The sequence below is a fragment of the Tachypleus tridentatus genome, chromosome 6 (assembly GCF_004210375.1).
Source record: "Tachypleus tridentatus isolate NWPU-2018 chromosome 6, ASM421037v1, whole genome shotgun sequence".
In the NCBI taxonomy this organism is placed as follows: Eukaryota; Metazoa; Arthropoda; class Merostomata; order Xiphosura; family Limulidae; genus Tachypleus; species Tachypleus tridentatus.
This window is the reverse complement of record NC_134830.1, coordinates 152,923,543-152,936,438: the sequence shown is the minus strand read 5'-3', so window position 1 is coordinate 152,936,438 and position 12,896 is coordinate 152,923,543.

Genomic DNA, 12,896 nt, shown 5'->3' with positions numbered 1-12,896 from the left:
ACGAGTTGAGTACCTTAACTACTTAGCAATGCCGGCCCTACACTGAAAGTAACTGACAGTTTACAGAGAGAAACATTATATTAAAATGGAATCTTTGAACTCATTAAAAATTTATCATCGATTCCTAAATTCAACGAATAAGTTATTGAATATTTAGTTTCACTTTGAATTCACTTCTGTAATTGTTTTTATTGTTATTAAATACACGTATGCCAAGAAAGGCCGCCACTTTTACTCCTACGTTTTGTTATATTTTATTTTGAACGAAAAGCCTCATAATAACCATCTGCGCTGTTCTTACGATGGGTATTGAATTCCAATTTTTTAGCGATATAAGTCCTCAAACTTGTCTCTGAACCATCACAGACCGTTTTGTTTGGAGAACAATTGGGAGCCTTTCTGTCATTTTTTAAAAATATATTCTTTCTTAAATGACATATCCTGTTCTAAACTTAAACCATCTGGGTTCTATCGACCATAAAGAAGTAGCGAATTATGTTCTATCACTGATATGAACTACCTCTTGTGTCAACCGAAGAACAACAAACCGCTATGTTATGTAGAACTTGGAGATCTTGTTACCTGGTGTTTGTAGAAGGTGTTACACAGGAGGTATACAAATGTCTAGGGAGGCAATAATTATTTCATATCATTTCACTTCTCAACAAAATCGATTATCTTGCGGTGGCTTTTCGTCCTCTGCTGTCAGTCGTTTTCTGATCTGAAAAGCGTGTTCGTGGACACATACACTATGAAATAATTTAAATAAGAAACAGGACCTAGACACTGAAGAAACTCCTCACCCTCTCCGTGAATAACATACCAGAAAATTAAGTTTTCGCAATATTTAAACAACAAAATGTAAGCTACATGTTAAAAAAAATTAAAAGATGCGACATTTTGTTGGCGTAATGCTATATTTTTGTATGTTTACAAATTAAAATGACTCAGAAATTTGAATGGAACTCCCTTAGCGGTAAGTCATTTATAACGCTAAAATTGAGGTTTCAATACGAGTTTTTGGTGAGCATGGCTCAGCCGTTAGGCCTAAGGCTTTAACGCTAAAAATCGTGGTGGGCAAAAAATAAACAACCCGTTATGCAGCTTTGTGCTTAACAACAAACAAACAGATAATTTCTAGCACGGCAGTACCTTTAAGACTTGTGTAACTCCCGTGTCTGTCACTACTATTATGACTTCAGATGTGAGTAGTAACCGTAACTGTAAGCAGGATTTTGTCTGTGAGGGTGCACAAACGTTAATATTATAAATAACTATAAATCCATTATTCAGCGAATGATATTCTATACGAATAATAAGTTTGGATGGGCCAGATGTGATCCACTGAACAGTGTATTGTGGTGCAGGTCTAAAGGACCAAGGTTTAAGTTGCGGTTTGCCGATGACTACATTCTGCACTTACAAATATGGGGACGTTATAATCTTCGTAGTCACTTCCATTATTTAGCAGATCTAAATCAGGGATGTCGCGAACTTTGGGGTTTATGAAGTGATTGTTTTGCTCAGATGTCGCTGAGGTCAAAATAGGAAATTCTGAAAAGTTTTTTTAAATACTTTATTATTAGTCGCACTGATCATCATTGAACCGCGTTTTTCGAATATCGATCCTGTTATAGGGCCCGGCATGGCCAGGTGGTTAAGGCACTCGACTCGTAATCCGAGGGTCGCGGGTTCGAATCCCCGTCACACCAAACATGCTCAACCTTTCAGTGGTGAAGGCGTTATAATGTGACGGTCAATATTACTCGTTGGTAAAAGAGTAGCCCAAGAGTTGGCGGTGGGTGGTGGTGACTAGCTGTCTTCCCTCTAGTCTTACCCTACAAAATTAGGGACAGTTAGCGCAGATAGCCCTCGTATAGCTTTGCGCGAAATTAAAAACAAACAAAGAAATCCTATTATAGTGATGGATTTTATTACAAAAAATGTGTTATTAAGTGTTTTAACAATTGACCACATTTTTGTTCTTTGTAACTCTCTAGGTGTTTTTTTTATGTATCAGATAATCTGCAGAAACCTTATTTAGGAATTGCATGGAAAGCAAGTTTGTGCCAATGGAATTTCAAAATAAAAATAAGAGCTATTTATTCTAACCAGTTCTAATTTAGCACCATGGACTTAAGCTAGAAGCGGTTAGTCAACCCCATCCACTGCCAAATCTTGGGCTATTCTTCACCAAGAAAACAGAGCGATTGACCGTCACATTATAAATGTTTCAATGGCTGAAAAGATGAGCGTATGTGGTGAAGTGATTTATGCTTAGCAACCAAATAAATAACCAAACGCAGTTAGGACTATGTGTTATTGATTTGAGAAACGCCCACTGTCTCTTTGAAACTATGCTGTCCAAACCAATTAATTGTTTGTATAACATTGTAGTAATACTGATAATAATTTAAATCTCCACATGATAGAATTTAACAAACTCTATTTAATCTAACCACCCTGATAAACTATCCTTATGATGTTGATAGACAGTGATAGGCGTCGTCACTGCCAAAGTACTTCGAATAACATGTAACTGAAATGATTGTGTGTGCGTTCTTTTTTTTTTGAGACTGGAAAGTCGTAGTGTGCCAGCAAACCACACTCTAACTTAAATTAATACCAGTGTTATTGCAATGTAATATCATAATTATATACAGGACAATTCATGATGCTTTTTGTGATGGGCCCCGGCATGGCCAGGTGGCTAAGGCACTCGACTTGAAATCCGAGGGTTACGAGTTCGAATTCCCGTCACACCAAACATGCTTGCCCCTTCAGCCGTGGGGGCACTATAATGTGACGGTCAAACCCACTATCCGTTGGTAAAAGAGCAGCCCAAGAGTTGGCGGTGGGTGGTGATGACTAGCTGCCTTTTTTCTAGGCTTACACTGCTAAATTAGGGACGGCTAGCGAAGATAGCCCTCGTGTAGCTTTGTGCGAAATTCAAAAACAAACAAAAACTTATCGTGATGACAAGAAATCCATTTGAAGTAAAAAATGTATCTCAAGACGTATGGTATAGGTATTAAAATTTTTATTAAAATATAGTACAAGACAACATTTTGACCTTTTTTAGGTCATCTTCAGGTTAACAAAGACAGTTTATAAAAGTTTGCAACGATCAGTTTTAAACTGTACTTGTTAACTTCAAGATGACTTAAAAAGGTCGAAATGTTGTCCTGTTCCATTTAATTAAAGTTTTAATACCGATACCAGCCGTCTTTAGAATATATATGTATATACACAAAGGCATTCGCTGGCGCTAGCAAACTAGACTTGTTCGTGTCGTGAAAAATCGGAATAGAAAAACCATGATTGATATTATACTGAAAAGTCAAAAGCTACCGCTTTAATGGGTTCGAGCCCTGAATCCCATTCTAGATCACTATACAATGGATCTAGATAGTCGAATGAAATTTAGCGCGCTCCAATTTCAACAGAGTGCACGGACGAATACAAATCCCATTTATTTTTGGTAAAGTGTTGGAAAACAAAAAGTACCAATATTACCAAAACATTCCCGATAAGCCTAACTTAAGATATAATGCTTAATTGAACCAGTGTGTCTATTAGGTAATACAGGGTGTTCGGAAAGACACTGTGCAGTTTTGTAATAATATGTCTATTCAGTCTATTTCAAGCCAGCAACTGATAGTGGTGTTTAGAAACAAAATAAGAAGGATACAGGCCTGTATTGATGCCAACGGGGGTCACTTTCAACATTGTTTATAACTGTCTTTCATATTTACCTTCTGTATTCTATATTGAAACAGTCTGTTAATAAGTATATAAGTGCACAGTGACTTTTGGAACACCCTGTATAATCGAAATGTGTGCTGTCTAATTTGGTTGAAAACGTAACGGTAAGGAACAACCTAAACTAATTTAATGGTTAGATAAATAACACATGCATTAAATAAAAGCGGGCAACATTGTGGTAACGTTTGGAGGAAGCAAATGTATCGAAATTGGACACGCATGAAATACTGATAATCGTTAAATTCGAAACCTTTTCCCCTATTGGTGGAATTTTTCAAACACGTGGAGCTCTCTTTACACGAAAGTAAATGTGCCTTCAATATTTATGTGTTAGAAAAAGACGAAAACACCTCATACACCTGAAGAAACTCCACTGTATTAAAAATACACCTGAAGAAACTCCACTGTATTAAAAATACACCTTAAGAAACTCCACTGTATTAAAAATACATCTGAAGAAACTCCCCAGTATTAAAATGCCTGAAAAATAAAGACATAGTTCCAGTTTTTTGTGTGTGTCTGTTTCTAATCAGATTCTGTTGTGGTCGGCTTGGCCAGGTGGTTAGGACGGTCGTTTCGCAATTTGAGGGTCGTGAATTCGAATCCCCGTCATATCAAATATGCTCGCCCTTTCAACCGTGGCGGCGTTATAATGTGACGGTTTACCTCAGTTGTTGCACCAAACATGCTCGCCCTTTCAGCCGTGAGGCGTTATAAAGTGATGGTCAATCCCGCAGTTCGTTGGTAAAAGAGTAGCTCAAAAGTTGGCGGTGGGTGATGATGACTAGCTGTTTTCCCTCTTGTCTTACACTGCTATATTATGGACGGCTAGCGCAGATATTCGTCGTGTAGCTTTGCGCTGAATTAAAAAAGAAACAGTACTTGAATATTAGGTTCAGATTTACTGTGATAAGTTATTACTCGGGCGCACCTCGTGAGCATGTATTTGTGCATCTTCGAGAATTCTTGATATTTAACCTTAGGGAGTCTAATTTTATAAATTCTTTGCAGACACTCGATAAAGTAAGTACCTTGTAATAAAACAATACTATCGTACATTACGTTGTTTGGTGTTATCTCTCACGTCAACTCATGTCAGTTTTATCTCGTGGTATTATTTTACAATTTTCTCAGAATTACAACTGTAGCCACAACTAAAGTGCCATCGTTTTATTAATAAGTACCAGTCATCTCGCGTTTGTTTGTGGTGTGGTTGCCATAGGCTACCGTCTTATTGACACTTGACTTTTACTTGTTTTCTACGCGTTCGTAACGCAACGTTCGACCTGACATAAAAGGAATAAATGACAAATTAATATTTATACGTATATAAACAAGTCACATAGACAACTTTTAACAACAACACGTAATCCATATATATATATATGAAGTAGAAACGCTAATTATTTATCGCATAGACTGCCATGTCTACGTCAATTTCTAGATTCCATGGTAATAAAGTCTTATAATCACGTTAGAAAAATGTCTGTTACGCCACCCTATCTTTTACTCCCAACGGTAAGTCTACGGATTTACAACGCTAAAATCAGGGGTTCGATTCCCCGAGGTAGACCCAGCAGATAGCCTGATGTGGCTTTGCTATAAGAAAAAAACAAACACACACACACTTTCCCTCCAGTTTATTTCTAGGTTTGGGAACAGTTTAAGGTGGCAGTTTTTGTTGGCATACATTGTCAGAAATTTAAATATTATCACAGTAGTTTATTTAAACACCAATTAGGTGATCTTAAGCCTAATCCATCTTGAATGTGTGGAAGATGTTAACAAACGAGAAACAATATATAAAACTAAGATCTTCCATACAATTGAAATGAAAGCCAAAAAAGAAAAATATGGATACAATAACAAAAACAATTATCCAAACACGAGACCCGAGGACCTACTGCTGGTTATTTATCAATAGGAAAAGTTACTTTTCCAGGTGTTGAAAAAAGAAGGTGAGTGGTAGTGGGTTATGTGGTAAACCTGAAGTATATCTGGTAGATGGGTTATCTCAATGCTTTGGAGACTCAAAACGAAGAGTTTTGTATTGGGGGGGGAACATACTATAAGTTTCGATAGAATCTGAAGAGGGCAGATCAATGTTTTGTCGAAACTTATAGTGCGTTCCCTCAAATTAAAACCACTTCGTTACGTGTATAAACCGCTGTTCGTCTATTTACTTTTGGGAGACATTTTTCATTTAACAATCATACTTTTTGTACCTTTCTTTTTTTACAAAAGGTTTCATTTTGAATATTTTTATTTAGTGTGTGTGTGTATTACTGGCGTAGATTTCTTTTATAAACACCATAATTTTGAATTTTAATGAAGGTTATAATTTTTTAGTTTCCCTTTTGATATTTGAGCTTTTCATATGATTTCGTCATTGTTATATGCTGACTATTTTATCGTTAATATTTGTTTAATGTAACTTATAATACGAAACTTGTTATATGGTCCCTCGATAAGATAACGGTCAGTCTACGGACTTACAACACTAAAATCATGGGGTCGATTCTCTGTAGCACATGCAGCAGATGCCCGACTGTTATAATATAACCCAAACTGATTTTGTTTTAGGGAATTCATTGACACCGTTTTATGTAGCATTAGATCAGATGTCTTTAACCCGAAGATTTGAGTAATCGCTACGTCAAAGATTTGATAAGTTTGAGTGATATGAGCGTTTGTTTTCTTTCAGAATTTAAAAATTTGTATATATTGAAAATATCTTAGAAAAAAGTTGAAAATATATTTAATTTACACAATTGAGCAAACTGGAGAAAGTTTTGGAACATCTGAAGATAAAATAGTTTTAGTAAATGTGCAACAGTGTTTGTTTGTCACTATTATCCATATTGATCACCCCTAGTGGCTCAACTGTAAGTCTGAGCACTAAAATTTATGTTTTGATACCCACCGTAGCCAGATAATATATAACCTAACCTACTGAGTAGATTTAACATTACGTTTTGGAACAACATGGGACCCATTGGTCCACCTCGGCTCTTCCATTCTCTAAGCTAAATTAGAATGATTTAAAAATGACAAATTAAAAACTTTTAATACTTGCATATATAAAAACTCTTAAAACCAGTCCTTATCATTCATGTACGAATCAATCTTTTTCTTAAACTTATTTAACTTCACTGTTTCTACAACATCTGAAGGCAACCCATTCCAAAAGCCAACCACCACGTTAGAAAAATAAAATTATCTTAACTGTATATGACTTTTAACCTGCCAAAACTTATATTTGTGTCTCCTAGTCCTACTGTTCTCACTGTTCAATATTAAAAAGATATAACACATTAACATTATCAATTTCATTTACAATCTTAAACACTTCAATCAGATTCCCTCTAATTTATTTTTTTCAAGTAAAAAACAATTTAAGAGATTTCAACCCCTCCATCTCAGACACCATTCTAGTAACCCCTCTCTGAACAATTTCCAATAATTCCATGTCTTTCCTGAGGTAAGGAACCGAAGATTGAACACAATATTCCAAATGTAGCCTAACCAGTGACCTGTACAATGATATAATAACCTCTTTAACCTTATATACAAAATGTCTGTAGATACAACTTAAAATCCTATTTGCTGTACCACTAGCAACAGCACACTGCTTTGATGGCTGTAGAGATTGATCAAACATTACACCAAGATCCCTTTCCTTCATAACACTGTTAAGGTTATTCCCATCCAAAGTATGCCTATAATTCAAATTGTGACAACCCATATGCTTTATCTCACATTGATTATAATTAAAACCCATCTGTCATTTATTTATCCAACTTACTAACTAAATTTTTTTATAAATCAGCAACATCCTCTTCACAACCAGCAACATCTAAGTAATGCCATCAAAAAGAACAATGATTCTAAAACTGGGTCCTGATGCACCCTCTTTGCAACATTAATCCAGTTTGATTGAACACCATTTGTAACAGCCCTCTGCTTTCTTTCATCCTCTGTCCAATTTGATAACTTATTTCCCACTAGGTGCAACATAAAAGACTCGTAAAATGATTTCTGCAAGCCTTTCATATGGCACCACGTCAAACGCTTTTTGGAAATTCTGATATACCGAATATATTTATCCAAATAAACAGTAACCTTTTCGTAGAATGTCAAAAGATGCGAAAGGCAAGATTTTCCTTTAGTGAAACGATGTTGACTCTGCACTAAAATTTTGAACTTTGTTAAATGACTTTGCAAAGTATCTTTTAACATACTTTTTAAATATTTTCCCATAACTGGTGAAAGGTCGAAAATTAGTGGGATACTTTTTATCACTTTCCTTGAAAAGAGAAGTTATATAAGCTATCTTCCAATCTTCTGGCACCTGCTCAATATTCGAGGAATGCTAACAAATACTGGTAAGTGGCTCACATATCTATTCTTTATCGCCCTTCAAAACACTTGAGGTAATACCATCTGGCCCAGGAGACTTATCATTTTTAAATTTCCCAAATTTTTCTTAATCAGCTCAGAACTAATGGTGTCATCTTCTTTGATATCATATACATTTATCAACTGTTCAAAATGTGGAATACAGCGTAAATCTTCATTAGTAAAAACTGAAGAAAAAAAAGTGAAATTTAATAATCCACTCATAATCATCAGATACTAGCCTTCCTTCATCATTCATTAAGAGTCCTACCCCATTTTAACGTTTTGTTTACCCTCAATGTATTTGAAGAAATCCTTACAATTAACTTCTCACACATCCTTTTTTGATATCCTAATGTTCTGTTTCACTAATTTTTATAATCTTCTAACTCTATTATCATACCAGTTAATTTAAATTTCTTAAATTTATGATGCTTTCCTTTAATTTTATCTCCTTAAATTATTTGTGAGTCAACCTGTTTTTTTTTTTTTTATTTGCAGCTATCCTTTTCATTCTACAAGGGATGTTTACATTGAATATTTAAAAATGTATCCTTAAACACTTTAGGCGTCTGATCTGTGTCTCCCAATAACCCAGCCACCAAAAATTCACAACAAAAGATAATCGTTGTCGAATCCTATCAAAATTTCTTTTCTTGAAATTGGTGGTTAAAATATTATTATTCCTCATCTCCATATGCAGTAGAACATCAAACCTAATCAAGCAATAATGGCTTGCATCCGGATGTTTGACGAGTTCCACGCTGTCAATCATTTCCGTGTTTGAAGTTAACAATGAATCTAAGATAGTATTGTTTCTAGTTGGTTCCTTGACTAATTGTTGAAGAAAGCCATTCTGAACCATTTCCAAAAACCTGTCTTCGTCAGTTTGACTCAAGCATTTCCTAATCTATATGCTTGAAATTCAAATTGCCCATAATTATGACCTCATTAACACCTGAAATCTTAATCTCTCTAATTTCATCAGTACCATCTGGTGGTGTGTAACAAATTTCCACTAAAATCCTTTTCTTTATATATATATACAAAATGGAGTAAATCGTCTTCCTATTAAATGCCCTGTATTTTAAAGAAACTTCTTTCATCAAAATCATCTACATTTAACCATGTTTAAATTATTCCCATTATATCAAAATCCTCCATTCCTACTAATGCTCTAAAGTCATATGTTTTGTTTCTTTAGCATCAAAGTAGTAACAGTTAAGCCTATCTATTTTATTTCTCATACTTCTAACATTACAATAGTGACAGTTAAGCCTATCTATTTTATTTCTTATACTTCTAACATTACAATAGTGACAGTTAAGCCTATCTATTTTATTTCTTATACTTCTAACATTACAATAGTAACAGTTAAGCGTATCTATTTTATTTCTCATACTTCTAACATTACAATAGTAACAGTTAAGCGTATCTATTTTATTTCTCATACTCCTAACATTACAATAGTAACAGTTAAGCCTATCTATTTTATTTCTTATACTTCTAATATTACAATAGTAACAGTTAAGCCTATCTATTTTATTTCTTATACTTCTAATATTACAATAGTGACAGTTAAGCCTATCCTTATTACTACTTTTTCCACTAAACTAATCCTACAAGTGAAACTGGCCAACTTGCTTATCCTTACATACTTATCTAAGCCTAGTATTTAGCCTATAGTAACCTACATATGGCCCAGCATGGCCGAGCGCGTTAAGGCATGCGACTCTTAATCTAAGGGTCGCGGGTTCGCGTCCGCGTCGCGCTAAACATGCTCGCCCTCCCAGCCGTGGGGACGTTATAACGTGACGATCAATCCCACTATTCGTTGGTAAAAGAGTAGCCCAAGAGTTGGCGGTGGGTGGTGATTACTAGCTGCCTTCCCTCTAGTCTTACACTTCTAAATTAGGGACGGCTAGGTGCAGTGGGTTAACAACCTACTCACTTAAAAACCCTCTTACGGAAACCGCAGTGATTGCGGCCCTATGCTCCTTAAGGAATTGAGTGGCAGATGATGAACCTACATATAACATCATCCCCGCAGTTAATTGTAGGCAGTATCCCTGAAAAAAATTATGTTATGGCCTTTATTAACCACTTGTGTACTTATTAATTAGCTCCTCTGACCTATTTTTCCCTACGTCATTAGCCCCTATATGCACCACAAAAACTGCCACTCTGTTAGCCCCTTTATTATATATCCTACCCTTGCAACTATATCATCTACCTGTGCCCCTTGGTAACATAATCTGATTCTTTTCTCCCTTTTTACTGCCCGGCATGGCCGAGCGCGTTAAGGCATGGACTCGTAATCTGCGGGTTCGCATCCGAGTAGCGCTAAATATGCTCGCCCTCCCAGCCGTGGGGGCGTTATAATGTTTCAGTCAATCCCACTATTCGTTTTTAAAAGCGTAGCCCAGAGTTGGCTGTGGGTGGTGATGATTATTTGCCTTCCCTCTATTCGTACTGCTAAATTACGGACGGCTAGTACAGATAGCCCTCGAGTAGCTTTGTGCGAAATTCCAAAATAAAAACCCTATTTACCAGCTTTGGGCGAAATAAAACAACAAAAACAAAACGGACAGCGATAAAATTATTCATTTTAGTGGCCCGGCATGGCCAGATGGGTAAAAGCGTTTGACTCGTAATCCGAGGTTCGAATCCCCGTCTCACCAAACATACTCGCCCTTTCAGCCGTGGGAGCATTATAATGTTTTGGTCAATCCGACTATTCGTTGGTAAAAGAGTAGCTCAAGAGTTGGCGGTGGGTGGTGATGACTAGCTGCTTACCCTCTAGTCTTACACTGCTAAATTATGGACGGCTAGCGCAGATAGCTCTCGAGTAGCTTTGCGCGAAATAAAACAAAACAAAACAAACCCTATTTGCCCCACAGACTATCCCATCCTCATGCCTTTCCAAGGAATCACCTATAACCTCTTTATCATCCACATCTGTCTCCGACTCTCGTACAGTTCCTCATCATTTACTCCTATTATTATTGTTTTATGACTTCATGAAAGCCTTTCTTAACTGATGTATTCCTTGCATGTAAAAGTTTAAGCTCCACAATAAATCCTGCTATCGTTTCTTTCAGTCTACACTGTATTGTCTCTTCTTTAAATAGGATAGTCTCCAACTTCTCCTTCAACTTTAAATCCAAAATACTCATCTTTACTACTAGCGCATCTTTCAAAATTCATGCCAGTCCTGAGTTCCTAAATAAAATTCACTCATTGCATCTGTTTCACCTAACAAACAGTGAATGCCTAACTCCTACACTAGTCTTAATCATTGTACTTGTTGCCTGAAAATAAGTTCTCAATATCAAATTCCAATAGCCTATTGTTAACGACTATTGTTATACCTAACGTTTAAGAACCAATTATATTTTTATCACTGCTTTGTATTTACACTAAAGTAATAAGGTTTGTCTTTAGTTACATAAAACTTAGAAAAATAGCACAATAAGTTAATTCTTAAAACATCCAAAGACAATAAACCACCTTTTGAATTGTACTTATTAAATAAAACAATATATTTTTCTTGTTTTACGATTTACTAGTAAGGTGAAATATACCTAAGCCTAAAGTAACGTTACACACTGAGATTATTTTAAGGTTGTAGTAAAATTTACACCACTAAAATTTAAGTTAAAACTTACTTTTTTAAAACAAACAAACAAACATTCCCTCTTCAGTCGCGCCCTCTATCTGTACTTAATGACAACAAAGATTATTCTTTACAATGTTTAGACTTTCGACAAGAAGAAATGTTATTCTTGATATTGTAACGTTTGGATGGTTCTGTTTACTTTTCTTTAAAACAGAGCTACATAATAGGTCAATTGTGCTGCACTCACCACTGGTATCGATACACGATGTTTAGCGATATAACTTGAAACTTGCCGCTTTGTCGCTAGGGAATTGAGAGGATTGTGTTTACATGCCTTTAAAAGCTAAACTACAAAATGATTTGTTTTTGTTCTGTCCAACTTATGTATCTAAACCGAATTTTAGCCCTCGTGCTTACCAATGGAGTGTTAGAAGAAGGAATTTGGTTTTCAGCATCGTACCTGTTCTTTTGTAACAAACCTTCAGTTTATTTTCTCTGCACTGTCTTATCTAAACAGGATTCAGGTCCTCAAGTGGACATTTTCCCATATCAACACAGAGGTCGTTTGTGTAATTTTTATCGAAGTTATTTTTTATTTGCTGACGTGGTAGTTGTTTTTTAGGAAAACTTGTATACAGAGTACCTCTTTCAGATATTAGAGATCAAAGATGAATTTAGATCAGTAAGAGCTACTGCTGATGTTAAAGAGTTGTGGGCACGTTATTAAAACAACTGTGAAATCTCACTGTTCACTTTTATAAGGAAAAAAAAAACCATCAATGGCTGGCGGTAGGTTAAGTTGGCAGATAACCCTTGCGTGAAAATGTCAAGAAAACATCGACTAACATTAAAGTTTCTTGTTACGATGCATTTGTTTTACGTTGGAAAATTCAAACGGGATTTAACCTTTCCTTACCATTTTCAGAAGGCCAGCTGGTTAAAACGCTCGACTCATAATCTGAGGGTCGTGAATTCGAAACCCCGTAACAGTAAACGTGTTCGCTGTATCAGCTGTGTGGGGCGTTATAAAGTCATGATCAATCCCACTATTTGTTAGTAAAATATTTCCCAAGAATTAGCGGTGGGTGGTGATAACTAATTACCTTTCCTATAG